Here is an 18,186-nt window from a genome sequence, read left to right on the forward strand (position 1 = left end):
TAAGCTATGTTTACACATATTGCTTACCTACAACAAGCTACCTGATTGTTAAAACACACCTGACATGCCTACTTGGATGGAAACCTGTTTCTGTTGGCCACGCAGGTATTCGTCATAGCACACTGTGGTCAAAGTTCAACTAGGTTTAGCTCACTGAGTGGTGCACTGCACGCACAAGTGCCATGGCACAAGCCATTGAAAATAATGGGTTTCAGAGTACAGCGGTGCCATCGTCATGTTGTGTCTGAAAGCCCCATAATAACAGTAATCACATTTTCAGTCTCTGGAGAGTAGTTCCTTGTAAGGCAGACACCACTGCGCATGTGCAGGACAGTGGTTCCTTTTCCTACTTGCTAAACTTGCTAACCCAGCAACATTAAGTTCCAAACTATCAATAATATAGCACTTTCTTTAAGTAAAAGGTTTACTCTGTAACATAAAAGCTGGTGCTCCTTCCATTCAAAGTGAGCATTTTCTGCTGTGACTGCATAAATGTCTAATTAAAATATAAGACACATAAGACGAACCACACTTTTTAGCTATACCAGTGGCTTTAAGGATGGCAATATTAGTCCACCAATTTGGGTCATACTGAAATATCTCATCAACTAATGAATGGACTACCATGACATTTTATACAGACATTCATAAGATGGTGGACATGGTAAAAATTATGCCTGCCAAACAGCATGCTAACATTGTCATTGTGAGCATGCATGCTAAAGTTAGCATTTAGCACAAAGCATCACTGAGCCCAAGTACAGCCCCACAAATGTGTTTTCTAGAAATGCTGTCTCTAATAAAAAAAACCAACAGAAAACCCCCAAAACAAACAAACAAAAAAGCTCTATATTTAGGCAAATATGTATTTGATTTTGTTTTTTGTGTCTCTGATGACAAATACACATGTCATGCAACCACTTGACAGATGTATTGTAAGTGACTATACAACATTGTGTCTCTATCCATCATTGCTTTTTGTTTGCCTTTGTCCTCTATTCTCCTTAGTCTCACACTGTTTTTATCTGCCACTCTTTTCTAAGTAGGTCATCCCTCTCTCACCTCACTCCAAAACACTAAAGCCATATCACCAGCCATCTCTATATCTCCATCTTTCACAGGAAAAGCTGCTTCTTGGTATTTCATGGTTCACACTCAATGCTTCTATTTTACAACTTTTTGTTTCCTGCAGAATCAGACTGCATTGTGGCTTATGTGAGAGTAAATTGGTAGCGGTGAGTGGCTCGGTGAGGGGCACAGAGAGATGTAGCAGTTTACCAGCATACTAATCACCCACCATCTCTCTTGCACTCCCTGTTTATCAATGCAACCCTCTCCGCCCTCATAATTTGTATGAATATTTTTTCCTCTTCTTCCTCTCTACATCCTAATGCCTTTGTACCAATTCCATCCAAGTCTATCCCTTTTTAACTCCCCATTCTTCCCTTCCATCTTGCATTCCCCTCAACTTTCAACCCTCTTACAGTTAAATCATATAGATCAAGATATGCTCAGTACTAGAGGCACATTTATTCCCTTCTTCCCCTCCCTATACACCTTTATGTCTGTGTTCTTCATGTACCCCATTTTTCTTTAACAGTTTCCTGCCTTGCATCGAATAACAACAGAACACACTTCTCTGAAGAAAAGACAGAGCATCAAGAGACAGCGAGAGAGAGCTGGAGGAGAGAAGAAAGTATATCAACCCCCCACAGGGCAGCAGTGAGCGATGGGCGCCCCCTCTGAGCGAGGTTCTGGGGTTGCCTGTCACTGCACCCTATCTACTGCCAACACACTCCCTCTTTGCACTCCATAAGCTGCAAAACTGTCTGTGCCCAGTGTGACAGCCTTAGTGTCACTGTTTCACAGTAAGAAGAGAGCAGAATTTCCTCCAGAGTCTTGTTTGTCTTTCAGTACCGTGCCTTGATTTCCCAGAGCTAAATGGGATAGTGGCACCTTATTCAATTTGGTGGGAATACATGATTTAACACAATGTGTGTCTATGGATTTGTTTTTCAACTGCCAGGTGTTTTGTTTGGACATTGCTATTCTTATTACCTCCTCATTTCCTGCTTTGTATTATGCATGGGGTGGCTCTTTTTTGTGGACTCTATTGTGGTGCTGTAATTGCTGTGACTTGAATCACTTTGCTGGTCTATTGTGCTACAGTAGCTGTTTTCCCACAACGTATGTGTGACCTGCTTCTTTACTATAAAATGTAGTTTAATTAATTTAATTTGAATAGCACAAGAGTATAGCTTAGGCTGCTTTCAAGTTATAATTCAACAGTTTTTAGCCATCACATACACACTCCTTTTCTATTTACTTGATGTGGTGGTGACAAGCATAGAGGATTTAGTAACATTTCCTCAGAAGAACATCATCCCATCTTCGTTTATTTTGCCAGCTGATCACTTCCCAAACAGTGGGTGTTACTGCTTCAGAAATATAGTACAGTTCATTGCTTTATTGCATTAGTCAGCTCGTTGGTGTCAATAGAGGAGGTTCAGTACAGTGATACTTTTTAATTAACATTGTTTACATTCATCTCGTATCCATCTTACATTGATCGTGCAAACAAGGCAGCTACTTGCCAAGGAGAGTGGACAATTCCCTGTCCCCTAAAACTAAAAGCAACATATCGACCTTCACATCCCTTATCAGCCTGCTTCACACACACATACTAACCCCGTCAACCCCAACACACACATGCACACACACCTCCCTCCTGACCCATCTAATCCTTAATTACCATGTCTAATTAGGCTCTGACAGCAGAGGTCAATCAACTAATTACAGAATCACAGGATGAAAGGAGGAAGGAACAGAGGACCAGTCAGTCAGAAACCTCACAGCCATGATTAAAACCTGAACATCACTATCATCTCTTATATGTATACTGTCCACCACTCGACCTATATACCTCAACTGAATTACAATAAGCAAATGCACACGCTTACAGGCATGAGCGGGTTTCAGGAGCAGAAATATTCACACACATGTATGTCAGCCTGTGTGTGATAAGGACATGGACGGTAAAGGCTATACTCTGTCAGTGGAGGTTCCCCCATGATGCAGCTTGCAGCTTCGGGCCTCTCACTCACAACTGTCACTTACAGCCTCGTCTCTCATCGATCTACAGCTGGAGACCCTTGCTGTGTACAGCTTTTGTTGATCTACTGGTTGTGTGTGTTTGTGTGTGCGCAGTAGGTCAGGTAGTCTGTATGTTCTTTTTTAGTTATTTGTGTATACGAGTGTATGTATTTATGCATGTGTAAGCATCTATGTATGTGTATATTTGTGTGTGTGCAGTATATGCTGGAAGGCGTACATATTATTGTGTGTGTGAGTGTCTTGTGTTAGGTTAAGATCTGGATCGATATCTGTTGAAGTATCTTTTTTATTTATTTATTTTATAGCCGCATCAATACCGGGATCAGTGTCTTAATCAGCAATGTGTATCTGGCCTGGAAACAGAGTCTCATGGGAAATGCTGTTTGGAACACCATCACAGCTTTGACGTAGGCAGCCCCACTATACCCCCACCTCCCATCATCAATGTTACATTTATGTAGAGTGAAGCAACTACAGGATATGGCTTTACACAGACTAAAGACAGTTGTTTATTTGCTCCTCAGAAATGCTGTCGACATGATGTAACGCCTTCTGTCTTCACAGATATTGGATCTATTTATAATGAATTAATAACTTCATCTTGTGTGCAGTGTTTTGCTCCTACAGGCTTGTTGGCAGGCTTGTCAGTTAGTTAGCTTGTCAGAGTTTCATGAGCACATTAAGGGCTGCTTTACATAGAGCAGCGCTGAAGATCAAAAGCTGGAAAAGGGGAGCAAAATGGAGCCTGTGGTTTTCAACAGTCATAGGTGCAATTTAATAGACAGTGAGATCCCTGAAAATGTCATATCATTATTTGCCCTTCTTAATTAAAGGATAAAGCTGGTAATATTCCATAGTTTTCCCATGCGAACACCAAAACCAACAATCCATCACTTTCTAAAACACATAGGCACGGTTGCTTTTAGCAAATATGGCCCAAAGAAGAGTTTATTGTGCATTTATTGGGGACTATTTTCAGCCATGGATTTGGTACTGTCTAGAGAGAGTAAATTGCAGTGCCCATGTTCATTGTAATTAAAGAACATGTCACACAGTGCAAAGTTTTTGACAGATATGGATGTCTATGAGACAGAGGAGAAAATGATTTTAGGCACTGTCTATTCAGAAAATACTTGTTAGTAGAATCAATTCATTGTTGGTTTTGGTCATCACGTGGATTTTGGTGACAAAAAGAAAAATATAGAATATCGTCAGACGTATCCTTCTATCAATTCTTTATCTAATTCCTTCTTCTATTTCAATTCTATCAAGTGCCTGTGACAATTTCACAGCTCATTAAACAGAAAAAGAAAGTTTCACTGAGCCATTTAGTTGTCTGACCTACTAAAACCTAGCTGAGGTCAGCCATTAGTCATCCATTGTAACTTAATTACATAACATTAGTTAATATTAGCTAACATTCATTACAGGGATATACTCTAGCTAGCTACACTATCTTTATTATGATTATTATGATTTGTTCTTATGAAATGGCCAAGAATTAATAAATTAATTATTTCTGTCACAATAATTTTTAAGCATCAGAACACAAATATTTGAGTTGTTTTCAATCATGACATATCTACTTGAAACGTCAGTTTGTTTGATTTTCATTTATTTATAAGTGTCTTCTTTGACCCACATTCAACTGCATTCAACACCACTTCTTTACCACTTATACCTGAACAACATGTCATGGTCTCATCTGAGCTCCTCAATATATCTAATAACTATTAGAAGATGTGGCTTCAAACCTTGTCTGCATTTTTTTCATGTATCAGTTGTCTCAGAGCTTGTACATGTACACTATTTGTCTGTAAAATGTCTGACTTCTTTCTAATTTTCTCCTCTTCTGCCATCCTTCCTCACTGTTCTCTGCTCCTCCCTCCCTGCAGTGGAGAAGTGCATTAGGGGAGATTAATAGAAGGTAGTCATGTTACAAATCATCCGCTGTGCATTTCCCTATTCATCCTCCACCCGTCGCTTACTCCTCACCTCCCTACTTCTCATCTCTTTCTCATTCTCTTACTCTTCCTCACACAACCGCTCTCTCTCTCCACCCCCCCATTTCTCTCTCCTTCTCACATCCCTTCTCTCATAAACAGCAGACTGGTCAAACTGCAGGCCATCCTAAAAAAGGACACCATTTATCCACCTCTGAATACTGGAAACCTGCCACAGGTGCAGTGGAGCACAATAAGTCTTTCTGTTAGAAATACACATGATTTTGCTTGCTATCCTTAGCATGTGTGTGTGTTTGAGCCTTTGCCATCATTTGGATGCAGGTGAGATAAATAGTGATGCTGGGCAACCTTTAAAACTGGCTCCGTAGTCAGTCCTAATCCAACATGCTCCTTTACATCCAGCCAACTGTTTCTCTTATCACCCCCCCCTTCTCTCATACACATGCACATACACACTTTCTCTCTCTCATCTCTCTCTGTATTTCTCCACACCTTCCTCCTGCCCTTCTTGCTTTAAGTTCAGCTCCCCTCTCCCCTTCCATCCATCTCCACCTCTTTGCTTTTCCTGTGCCAGCATGCTGCTCATATTTGTTGTTTTAGCAGCCCTCCCCAGCAGGGGTTTTGTATTGGCTGTAATAAGTTGTATCTCTGCTCTGTGCCACCTGTGTCAGCTGGCACTCTTCTCCTTCTGCCTCACGTCACACACTGAGTTCTTAATGCATTTACATCCCGACTGCTGGGAGGCAAGTAGGTGTTTGCTCTGATGTGCGTGTTTATGAGTGTGTGTTGTGCATCTTTGTGTTTGTTGATGTGCTTGCGCATGCATGATCATCTTATCCCTATGTTGTCATATTCATGACTGAGTCAGTCTCCATGAATTTCAATGTGATGATATCTGTGGCAGCTGGTGACAGTTCTTGATATGACTCCAGTGCTCCCTAACCTCCAGACAAATGACTTACATATTTACCTGCTAATACAGCTCCATGACTTCAACACACTCTCTGCTGCGACACAGACACACATCTTGTCAATTTGCCTATTCACACCTAAGAGGCTTTATTTACAAGCTTGTGTGCGCGCGTGTGTGTGTGTGTGTGTGTGTGTGTGCAAGAAAGTAAAAATATCTTGTTTTAGCTGCATTGCTGTTCTCTATGTCTTTACCTATTACCAGTTATTTTGACACGTTTTACCTTGACAAGATGATGTAAAAGCTTGTTTTGCAGTACCTTTGATACCTGATTAGTTTCCGTTTTGATGAAAAAAATATCCTCAACCTGGTGTACAGTTGTGGACTTTGATCCAGATGAGTTCAGCAGGTGGCCTGCAGTGTTAGTGTGGTTTCTCCCCTGCAGCACTATATCTGAGAAGCTGTCTGGCTGATTAAAGGATGTGATGAAATGATGTGATATCTCTTCAGCTGATGAACTCAGAGCTAAATTATGACCTGACGCTACCAGCCTCCTCCTAACTGACTGAATGAGTGACAGCTGGGACATGCGGTCTCTTATCAATAGCACACACTGACAGAGAGGGACTCTCAGAGGCCATTTCATAGGGGACGTGTGTCAACAGTTTTGTCTGGAAAATGACACACTGGATGCATTTATCTGTACAAAATGTGAACGAGCTTCACTTTTACTTGGGCAATTGTGTTGGCTGTGTGGAAGAAAATAATTCATCTTCTTCAGGAAAGTATGTAAAATGTGTTTTTGTTCTAGTGTCAAGGTACGGGCTTCAAGAGACAAAGTCAATCTGTCAGTCAGACAAGTAATGCTAGTTACTAGCTAGTTTCATTGACTTCTTTACAATCCTTGCTTGTTTTTAAAGGAATATTTAGACAATTTGGGAAATATGCTTATTTGCTTTCTTGCTGAGACTTAGATGAGATTGATAAAACTCATGTCTGTACTGTAAATATGAAGCTGGAGCCAGTAGTTGGCTGGCTTAACTTAGCATAAAGACCAGAAACAGGGGGAAACAGCTAGCCTGGCTACATCCAAAAGTACCAGAATCCACCTACCAGCACCTCCAAAGCTCAGAAATGTCTATAAATACTCTGACTGCTATTTTCTGCTTCATATTTCCAGTACCATACAGACTTGAGAGTGGTGTCCATCGTCTTATCTAGCTCTCTCCAAGAAAGCAAATAAGCATTTTTCTCAAAATGTCAAACTATTCCTTTCACCAATTAACCATCCAATTGATGAAACTTATGAGGATTCCCCTATCCACATTTAATTTTGTAATGTCAATTTCCATACACATCTCATATCATAACACATGTGACATAGATAGGAAAAAAGATCATGTAAAATATTTTTAAGAAATATATGTATACTTATATTTTTCAATGAAAAGTAACAAAGGTGGAAATATATTACTCATTTATTATATATATCGTGTCAACATATTAAATCTCAAAAAAATAAAATATATTGTTCATATGTTCCAAAATACTGATCACAATAGCTCTTCATCATTTCAAAAATTTCAAAAATTAACCTCCATAGCTGGTGTCACCATATCAAAACAGCTCTTTACTTGTAATGTTTTTTCTTGTGATGCTCAAGTTATCTACAACAGATGCTGCAGTGCTACAAATGTGTTATGCTGCTAAAAGTCAGTTAAGCTATCACAGAATAGCAGTATATTGGAGTGGTTCATTTGTGCTTGATATTACACTGCTGAATATTGTGGTTATTGAGATTTATCTGGGGTCTATAACTGCAGCAGGTGTTGATGTTGCACATCTATGTATCTTAGCACTGCGGGAATTCACAGCACCTAAAAGTGTTTGTATGGAGGTGCATGGTCTACACTTTGTTCCTGTATCAGTGTGGCACTAATGGTTTCTCACACTAACAGGAGCAAAAGCATCTCCGCTTTGTGCCAATAGGAGGACACACAATTAGATAGCTGCTGCTAAGTTGAACAGGCAAGTTCAATGGAGTGATGCTACTGTGTGTTTCACTGTGTAATGTGAGGTCAGCATATACAACTGTCAGGATGCAGGCAAGTGGAGAGGAGTAGAGTGTAGTGGACAGGCTTGCAGCTCAAAGGGATTTCCCCACAGTGGTTAGGGATGCATACAGGGAAAATTTCCTGCTAGTAAAATGGCCCAGAATTATGTAATAACATCATTATATAATTTACACACATAACTCTGGGTCACATCTGAGCTTTGGCACAGACAGTGAAGTGTTTGCATTGGGGATGTGTGAAGATGCTATTTGTGTTTATATCTGTATGTTCAGCCAACCAAATTATTTGTATCTGTGTTTAAAAAAACAAGGCTTAAAGGGCTGGTTCACCCAAATCTCAATATTTTCTTGGTGGCAGCCATGTTTTAGTTTTATATTGCGTCTTACCAGAAACAATGCCTGGGTTAGTTTGAATAATTCACAGATTTTGTTGTCAGCTGTGTTCTGAGGGACTACTTCAATGATAGAAACTGGTTAGAAGAAAGTCATAGAAGAATAAAAACCACCATGTAGCAATTTCAGTGGCATGCACAGACTCTTTAAGGGTCAAGAGTGAAAATGAAAATGGAGCACCTCCTCTGCATGTGCATGATTAAGGTTTGGGTTAATTTTCATTTCTGAGGTCACACCGGAGCAGCACTTCCTCTTACCATAAGGATATGTTGGTTACCGTAGAGGCACTTTAGCCAATCATAAGAGTACTTGTGTAGACCAGAGTGGTCTTTGGTTTGGGCCATGAACATTCACACAGACAAAATCCGGGGGGTATAATTTTCCAGAAAAAAAAGGCACTCAGAGCACAGTGTCACACAGACTTTGTCTTTTGACAGGTCCCTGTAGGCTTACATACTCACCTTTGTGTGACAATGTGCTGACAATTTTTAAGTAAATGTTCTGCCAATCACAGTGTGCTCATTAAATATGATGGGGGTTTCTCTGATAAAAGGACAGTGGGTACCCTGCACCCCATACATTTCCCTTGTACAGCAATGATGAGAACATATCTAAGGATGAATTGAGACTGCCTTAAGTTTTTAAATGAGCTAGAGTCAGAGTTCATAACCATTTGTAACCCACTTAGCGCATGTGTTGCCAAGTTTGCAGGCATATTATTTAACAACATTGCATGTACACATTTTAGTTTAATCTTATCTGTCCAGCTTAATGGACTACCTTACCGAGAACATAACAATCACAACAAAAGGACTGAAAATATATAAACAAGGCTAGCTCAAAACCTAGTATATGGCTGTACCATGTTATGTAATATAACTATTCTAATTATATGTTAACTCCCCCTCCTCTTTCATCATTTCTATCTGTAAACATATGATCCATCCGTATGTTTACGTAGGATTAGCATGCTAGACTAACAGCCAGCTGTGTGACTTTATATCTGTGCTGTGAGGTCTTTCAGAGCACACAAACACCATAAACTCACCTGTCACCTGCCCAGCACGGTGCTGTTAAACAAGAAACACTGAAGCTATACCTTATTTTCATACAGTCTATGGGCTTCACACAGCACGGCACATCTATGCTAATGATGCTAGACCTGCTAACTAGCAGCTGGCTGCTGTGCAGGCTGGTAAAATAGATCCATCGTGCCTCTTTGTATCCACAGGCTGGTGCTCCTGTCAGTGTCCAAGCCTCTGTGTGGGATGCTTCAGTTGGTAAATGTTTGTTTTTAAAACTTATTTTGGAGTTGCGATCAGGTCTCCACTGTATATGCCCCCTGAGGACATAATTGAAACTGTTGCACCAATTCACTTTGAAAAAACAACTGTGGCCGGTCCAGCCCAACATTGGGCAGACAGATTGTTTCTGCTTGTAGCTGAATTAACCAACAACTAAATAATTTTTTTCCTAAATGCACAGTATTCAACTATTTCAAGTGAAACCATACCATTGGTAGCTTCATCAGGTTATTAGCTCATGCTGACTTTTAAAAAAAAACATAAATCAACAGTTCTCAAGGTTAGCAACAATCAGAGTGCTAATTCGCTGTTTAGCTAGCAGCTAACTCACTGGAATGTTCAATACACACGCCATTTGGACTTGTCGGCAGCTCTGTGGCTGTTGCATAACTTCTTTTTCAGCTTCCAAGGAGCTCTCCTCATTTATCCTTGCTCATTTTCTACTTTAATCAAGGTAGTTAGACCAATGTCTACAGTGACCAGACATCCTGGTTTGTCCGGAACTGACCCGAGCTCAAGCTGGGTGTCCCGTGTCCCGACAAATATGTGTAAAACACTAAAATGTCCCGGTTTTCAACATTCACTGCCAAATTGTCCCCATTTTCACCGCAGTTAAGATAATAATGATAATATTACACTTGTTTTCAGCGCTTACATAGACATCATGTTCTGTCCCACTCATTATTACCTAACCCAATATAACAACATTAACAATGCACCACGTTTCTGAATTCAACATTGATTTTGTCTGTGTGTCAATCAATCAATGTGTTGTCAAGGCTGTTGCAAGCTTATGACGCTTGCTGCTCTTTCTGACAGAACCTATGAGTATGCTAACGGTTAGCTATCATGCCGAAGAGAAAGCTGGTCTTTTCTAAAGAGCTCCAGGATGCTCACTACTTCCTTCGTACCCAGCAATGGGAAAAATGCTGTGTTCTGCACACACTGCAAGAGTACATTTTTGGTCGCACACAGTGGAAATGCCGATATAAAAGATCATATTAAGATGGTCAAACATAAGCAGTGATTTCCCTGTGAGCTGAGAGCTCCAAAGAAAGACTGCAAAGTGTAAAGTACCCGTCAATTTTCTTAAAGGTAACTTTCTGTAAAGGCTCTTTCTCGGTTTTTGCTATTAATGAGGTGCAATTGTGATTTAATGTTTTGATGTTTTAGTCTTTGTAAACTTGCCATCTCGTAGCATAGCATTGTGGTGATGTAAGTTAAAGTTATTTTTATGTTATTAAGTTATTTATAGGCCACAAAGAGATTTACTAAAGAGCTACCTGCAAGACACGACTATTGTGCTTGTGTCTGTCAATTATGCCACTAGGGAGTGCCAATGGACCATAATAACTGTCATACCTGTCTGATGACTTCATGTTTTCATAACGACTGTTCAGACTACCTGGCTACACTCTCAAGCAAGGAGGTAGACAAAAATAGAAACACAATATTTAATGAAATTAAAATTTAAAATAAGATAAATAATTCAAGTCATTTTAAGATATCTTTAAGATAAAGATAAATTATTTTCGGCCTGCAAAACTGTTCTTTCATTAGTTGTAGAATGGCTTTTATACTCATTAGTATACATTCAATTTTTGTATTCATTACACTGGCATTGGAGAATAAGGTTTTAGCCAGTAGCTTTGCTCAGATCTCTCTAAGTTGTATTTTGTGAAGACAAGTAGTCTGGGGCATTGGGGAGATACAGCATCCCTGCTGTACTGAACAGATGCTCAGAGGACAGGAATTTTTTCATCCACTACCAGCAAACAAGCTGCTGTGTATTAGCAGAGCTGAGCAGCAGATCCGCTGGGACAAGAAAAAGCAAAAAATCAACCTCACTAATGATAAATGAGTAATTAAAACAATTAGCAAGCAATTCTTTCATTCCCTTCGTATTAAAGCCCTACGTATTTGTTGTTGATTACAGGCATACTATGCACAAATTTTCACTTAAAAACGTTATTTGCGCTTTGCCAAATATGGTATTTGGATTAGAGGGACATTTCCTCTTTAGCATGTATTTAAAGGTCCAGTGTGTAGTATTTAGTAGCATCTAAAAGAACAGACTTGGTAAAAATTAAATAGATTATTTATAAGTACATCTTAATTAGTGTCTAATCAGCTGAAAATAATAATTGTTGTGTTTTCGTTACCTTAGAAATAAGCCCTTTATATCTACATGGGAGCGGGTCCCCCTCCACGGTGGCTGCCATTTTGCATTGCCATGTTTCTACAGTAGCGTAGAACGGACAAACCTAACACTGGCTCCAGTTAGGGCCTTACATGTTTTAGATTCAGTGGGCGACTACCGGAAATGCACTGGTTTTAAAACAAAGAAGAAGAACAGACCAAACATTTTGTATTGTGAGAAGTTTTTGAAACCAAAATCTGAGCGTGAAATGTTGTCGTCAAAAGAAACGAAAACACGAAGAAGCTAAACGAAATTGGGACAAGTAACGGCATAAAACAAGGATACACCCAGATGGAAATCCCTGATGAGAGAAATGTTTGCAGACTGACGCCGAAGTTTCCTGTTTACTGCTGGACAGGTAAGAGTGTAATGTATATTTATTTTGCCCTGCTGGTAATGGTTCAAAACCTAGATGATGTACAATGTTTATTAGCAGTATATTAGTTTCCCTGAAAGGAAACGTCGCCACGTAACGTTAAATATTAGCACACTTTAGCCTCAGTTTGTGCCTCTCACAGAGCTGGTGGTCTGACAAGAGACAACATATATATTTATATTTTTCACAGTGCTCCATGATTTCATTGTTTGCTCCTAATTTGTCATTTAGGAGAACATGTACTCATTGGGGGGCAAAGTTAGCTTATAGTCCAACACAAGTAATGTTTTCCCCATTTCAATGTTGAAAAACATGTAATTGCTACCAGAGTTTTAATTTTACATTTATCAGTCAGAGGTAGAATTTTTCTGTTATTTATTTTGGTGTGTTTATCCAGGCCAGCCAAGGCTCCCAGCATCTTAGGACGTAACATAATGTATTACAAGGGTTTGTGACTGTGTCATAAAGCACTTATTTTCTTGATGTTGCTGTTGTTTCTCCAGCTATGAGAGAGGTCCTGTAGCATCGATGCATGGTATTGCCTTTATCTTCATCCTAAAGTGACTGTGTAATAGGTCAGGGGTATTTCACCATGTGCCATTGATGGCTGGGAGTACGTTGGTTTTCATTACAACCAAAGACAACAAAAGTTGATTTCACTGAATAGCTACTTGTCTCTGACTGAAAGTGTGTTAATCAATTAAATAATCTGATGTAGTCTCTTGTTGGGATGCAAATCTGCATGGAATAAGGTTGAACAGTTTCTGGTGAGCACATTAGATAGATAGATAGATAGATAGATAGATAGATAGATAGATGATTTATAATAGTAAGTTCATTCATATGTGCTGTTTTATTTTTCTCAGGCACTATGGGTTGGCATTATTCACCATGTCTGTGACATTCACACCCGCCATATCAGAAGTATTGCAGACCAAGTCAGGAGAGGTCTAGGTAAGTGATACACATTTGTGTGCCTATGTAGCATATTAACTTACCCTGTAAGTCCTACTCTTGGTTAAATAACACTATTTTCACATGTACAACTGTATAACATGTATGAAATAGTAAATTATCTCTATGTGTAATGGTACTGTCTTCCACAGAAGCAGTTTCCATGCAGCTGCTGCTCTATACACAGCTCCTGGAGCAGATGAGGAACAGCAGTGCCAGTGAATCATGGGTGTTGTTCCTGCCATGAGAGCATCTTCATCCAGAGCAGTAAATTGAATACCTTTGGTGTGGTTTTGGTCTGACCCTTGTCAGCTATTATATGTGCAGCAATTTGACTGCTGGAAGGTGATCAGATAAGTTTAATCACACTGCTTTTAGTGTTCAAACAGACTAATGATTTGATAGATTATTCTGTCTTTATCAGAATCAACTCTGAAGAACACAGAATAAGCTGTCAATATGTTTGTTTCTTTGACGACGACATTTCACGCTCCTGTGATTTTCTAAATAAGTATGATCCTCCATTTATCAGATTTTGGTTTCAAAAACTTCTCACAATACAAAATGTTTGGTCTGTTCTTCTTCTTTGTTTTAAAACCGGTGCATTTCCGGTAGTCGCCCACTGAATCTAAAACACGTAAGGCCCTCACTGGAGCCAGTGTTAGGTTTGTCCGTTCTGCGCTACTGTAGAAACATGGCGATACAACATGGTGGCCACCGTGGAGGGGGACCCGCTCCCATGTAGATATAAAGGGCTTATTTCTAAGGTAATGAAAACACAACAATTATTATTTTCAGCTGATTAGACACTAATTAACATATACTTATAAATAATCTATTCAATTTTTACTAAGTCTGTTCTTTTAGATGTTACTAAATACTACACACTGGACCTTTAAGGGTTTATGTGTGACTCTGCTGGTCTCTGTAGGGAGGTCACAGTGCAGGTTCAACTAAAGAACAGCACCCATGGAGCTGACAGGCAGATTTTAAGTTTGTACGGCACTGCTGCCTTACAGCCTTCACAGTCATCGTTGCTTCCTACAGGTATCAAACACTCTGCTTGTGCCTGTCTGCCTGTTTGCCAACGTTAGTCACACTGCATGGCTGGAGGTAAGAAAAAAAAAAAAGAACTCAAATTCTATGGAACCAAGTTCACTCACTCCAATATTCGATCTGTCTCTGCAATTTAAAGGGCAGCAGAAGGCAGACACCATCATTGCCATCAGCAATGGGCAACATGATTGCTGATTAGTTATTTAGATTGAGGTTTTCATCTATTGTACTCTGTGTTCTTTGGATGTCGGCAAAGTTGAATTCTTTCCAGTGCTGCTATTCTCCCATTAATGCTGTGTGCCTGCGTGCTGATGGTGTGTTTGTGGAGCAGCTCTGAGTGATTACCGTGTAGAGCAACAGTACAGGCTCTCTTACCACAACGAATTAAGCCAGAGTGCCAGGCCCACAGGGAAAACTCTTCATCAGAGGACCAAGTAGAAGATAAAAGAGTGCTACAACTCAATCACTATCTGATCACAGAGTTTAACAGGAGACAAAACTCAGTGTGACACATGCAATGCATCTAATTACCGCAAAATACACAGGTGGAAGCAGGAGCCAAACACAGCACAACAGCCTGGGGCTAAAGTCACAGCAAAATTAATAATAATGTGGCATTCAGTGGTATATCAGACAAGAACAGTAAGGTAGCTTTACAAAACAAAGATAAGACTCCAGGATAGACAGTCGTGTCAGCACAAACAGACACACACACGTATACGACACAGACACACAACTGGACGCACATGCCACAAATCATATCCCCTGTTTTGTTTCTCACTCCTCTTGCTCTTACTTTTGATTTATCCCTCCCAGACACTCATGCAGACAAACACACAAAGGCACACAAACACCATGACACTCGTGTACCGTGATTATTGCCTACAGTCACAAGGTCAAGCTGGTGAATCAAACAGTCATCCCAGTAGACACCAGTTTCCTCTGAGACATGAAAGGCCTGGACAACAGCATGCTACCAAGCTCATAGTGCTCCTACAACCCCGCAACCAGGACCTCTGCTGGGAATCACGGCAGGAGACACTCCCCTGGGGTCGGAGCCCCTTTGGAGATGTACACTCAGCAGCAGCAGAGGATCAAAGACTGGTGGAGAAAATAGATCAGATTAATGAAGCCAAGCTGTTTCTTCAGCTCAGAGACATGGATGGTGACCAGCATGGCTAAATCTGCTCCTCTACAGATTTCGTAATGATACACAGTTATTCTTTGGTATGCTGTCAAAGGTTCCATGGACATAACTCAAATGTGCTATGAAATGCAAAATCTAATTGATGTGTTAATAATGCATTGTCAAGGACCAACTCTGAGCTCTGTTTTTGTCCACATGTAACCCACAATCACTGCTAATAGATTTAGTTTGACGATAAAGGATGATTCCAGCAACGTTAGCCTTATTTTCACAGTTTTGCTATCATTTCTATCCATTCGAATAAAATTGTACTCACCAAAGTACTGGCTGAGATTTGGGAACATGATGACATTGCAGCAATAAAACCTCAGACAGGTTGTAAACAAGCCAACTGTTTAGCCACAGGCTATTCAGCTTTGGAGGAAAAACCAAAAGTGAGCTCACAAGTAAAGTTGGTAAACAAAGGCAAGTATGGTACTGAAGGTCAAGTCGGACCAGGAAGTTGGTCTGTAAACTTTGGATACTATTTTACTGTTTGCCTTTGTTTTCTCTTCCAAAAAAATTTGTGTAACCTGGGCTTTGTTAAAAATACATATGATCACGTGACTACTCTTTGGCTGGTTTTTAGCTATGCAATAATGGGTTTTTGGTTATTGCTGGGCCTTTTAAGTTGACATGGTGAACATTAGTAAATAGCAATATTAGCATTCTGTTGGAGTAGTGTTACTGGCCACCTCTGTTTTTGGTCTCCACCAGCTAGTTATAGGGAAATACCTGGCTCTTTAATTGCTAAATGCCCACTATGTTCACCAGCTAGTTGGTAATTTTGCCTGTCCCATCATTTGTCGCTAGGTGGGTAGCGTGCAGTGGGTTTTTACCCTGAAACAGCTGCCAGCTGTTCAGATGCTGATGAGAGCAGTGAGAGTGAACAAAAGAGGGTGATTTCCTTACTACGAGCAACCTTTGATGCAAGTGGTCATATGAGCTGTTGTGAATATAAAAATGTTGATTAAAGCTGCTTTAAGTTAAAATGTCTGTCTGTTAACCTGTGATCTGTCACTTTTTTATCATTATGCCTTTTTGTTTTATTTCATTTGTTTAGAATATCTTTTTGATCCTGACACTTCCAGGGTCAGGAAATCACACTGGAGCCACTCATGCAAGAAATGTATGCATTTACTTTGAGATGTTTTGGATGCATTCTCTCCTCACTGCCAACTATTTTTAGCCTCATTCATCCTCATACAGTTTATTACAGTGACTTCATTTTGTAGAACTACAAATACCATGCTGCCATATCAGTCACAGGGCCTATCTTTCCACTGGTGAGACATCACGCCAGGTGAAACATACTGATAGCGGCTCTACACACGGCATGACAGGCAGAGGAAATGAAGCGGAACCATAGATCAGAGTGAGGAGGAGGCCCTCTGAAGGACGGATTTGTCAAGTGTCCCTCGACCCACATGCAGATGGATTGGAGGCAGTCTCATTAAAAATAATTGTCCTTGAAACGTATGGCCATACGGACCCTGAGGAATCCCTTTGGCTCTCAGGGTTGGTAATTGAAGCTGACCACAGTAAATCAGCCCCAGCAGTTGTTGGGTCGACAGCCTGGGAGAAGATTAAGCTGGTATCTCAGCATCGGGAGAAACCTGGATTTACTGCACAAAATAACACAGTCACAGACCACATAAGTCAAGCTAAATGGATGTGTGTGTGTGTGTCTAGGTGTATGTGTGTGTGAGGTTGTGTGTTATGAGAAAAAGTGCATTTATCAGTATGATGACAAACTGCACACGGAGAAAGAAATCAACACATTAACCTTTCCTGTGAAGGTCAAATGTTGGAAATTAATTTTATATGTACGTCTCAGATTAGAAAGATGCCAAGCCTTCGTAAGTATCAAAGTAGCTCTATTTCTATGCTATGACGGGCTTACAATTAAAACTTTCACTGTCTTCTTGAGGGCCTGTCAGATGTCAGCGTGAAAACCACGCTAACGTTTCTGGGACATAACAGAGCAGTGTATAACATCTAACTGTGCCCCATGAAGGGTTGAGAGATGATAGTTTGACTCTAACTTCTGTTTCGTTCCAGACACTGATTACCCTCCGTGCAGTTAACTTGGAGCTCCATCTAATTAGCATCAATGGTAATTAGTGGAGTCGTTAAGAGCCTTATAATCAACTTTTCTCCTTCACTCATTTGACTCCCTGGGGCTGGCAGGTCTGTCTGTGTCGGTTCCCTTTCCTCGGAAGGCAACATACATTATACATGCTGTGTTACAGAGCTTATTTTTGTGAGATAGTGATGCTGAGTCGGTTTGAAATTAACTCAACAGCTCCCAAGCACTCTGCAGCATTGCTTAGCATGGAGAATCGCTGTCCATGGTGCTGAAGAGTGGCAGGCTGCGAGTACTGAAAGAACAGCTCCACTGTCACACAGCACCCACACGGTGGACACCTCAGAGACCGTTAAGATCCATGTGAAATTATTTCAAGTGCAAGAACTCTGAGATTATTTTGGAATTCTCAATTTACAGATGTATATGTAACATTTTTTTAGTTTCAATGTGGTCTTTTTTATGGTTTTGGTATGATTACATAATGGTGAGAAAAGGAAATGAAATACTTTTTTGGTTTATTACAATGTGGCTTCAGTTTTATTGGTTAGGGGGAAACTGACTGAGAT

The sequence above is a fragment of the Thunnus thynnus genome, chromosome 5, assembly GCF_963924715.1.
Source record: "Thunnus thynnus chromosome 5, fThuThy2.1, whole genome shotgun sequence".
Taxonomy (NCBI): domain Eukaryota; kingdom Metazoa; phylum Chordata; class Actinopteri; order Scombriformes; family Scombridae; genus Thunnus; species Thunnus thynnus.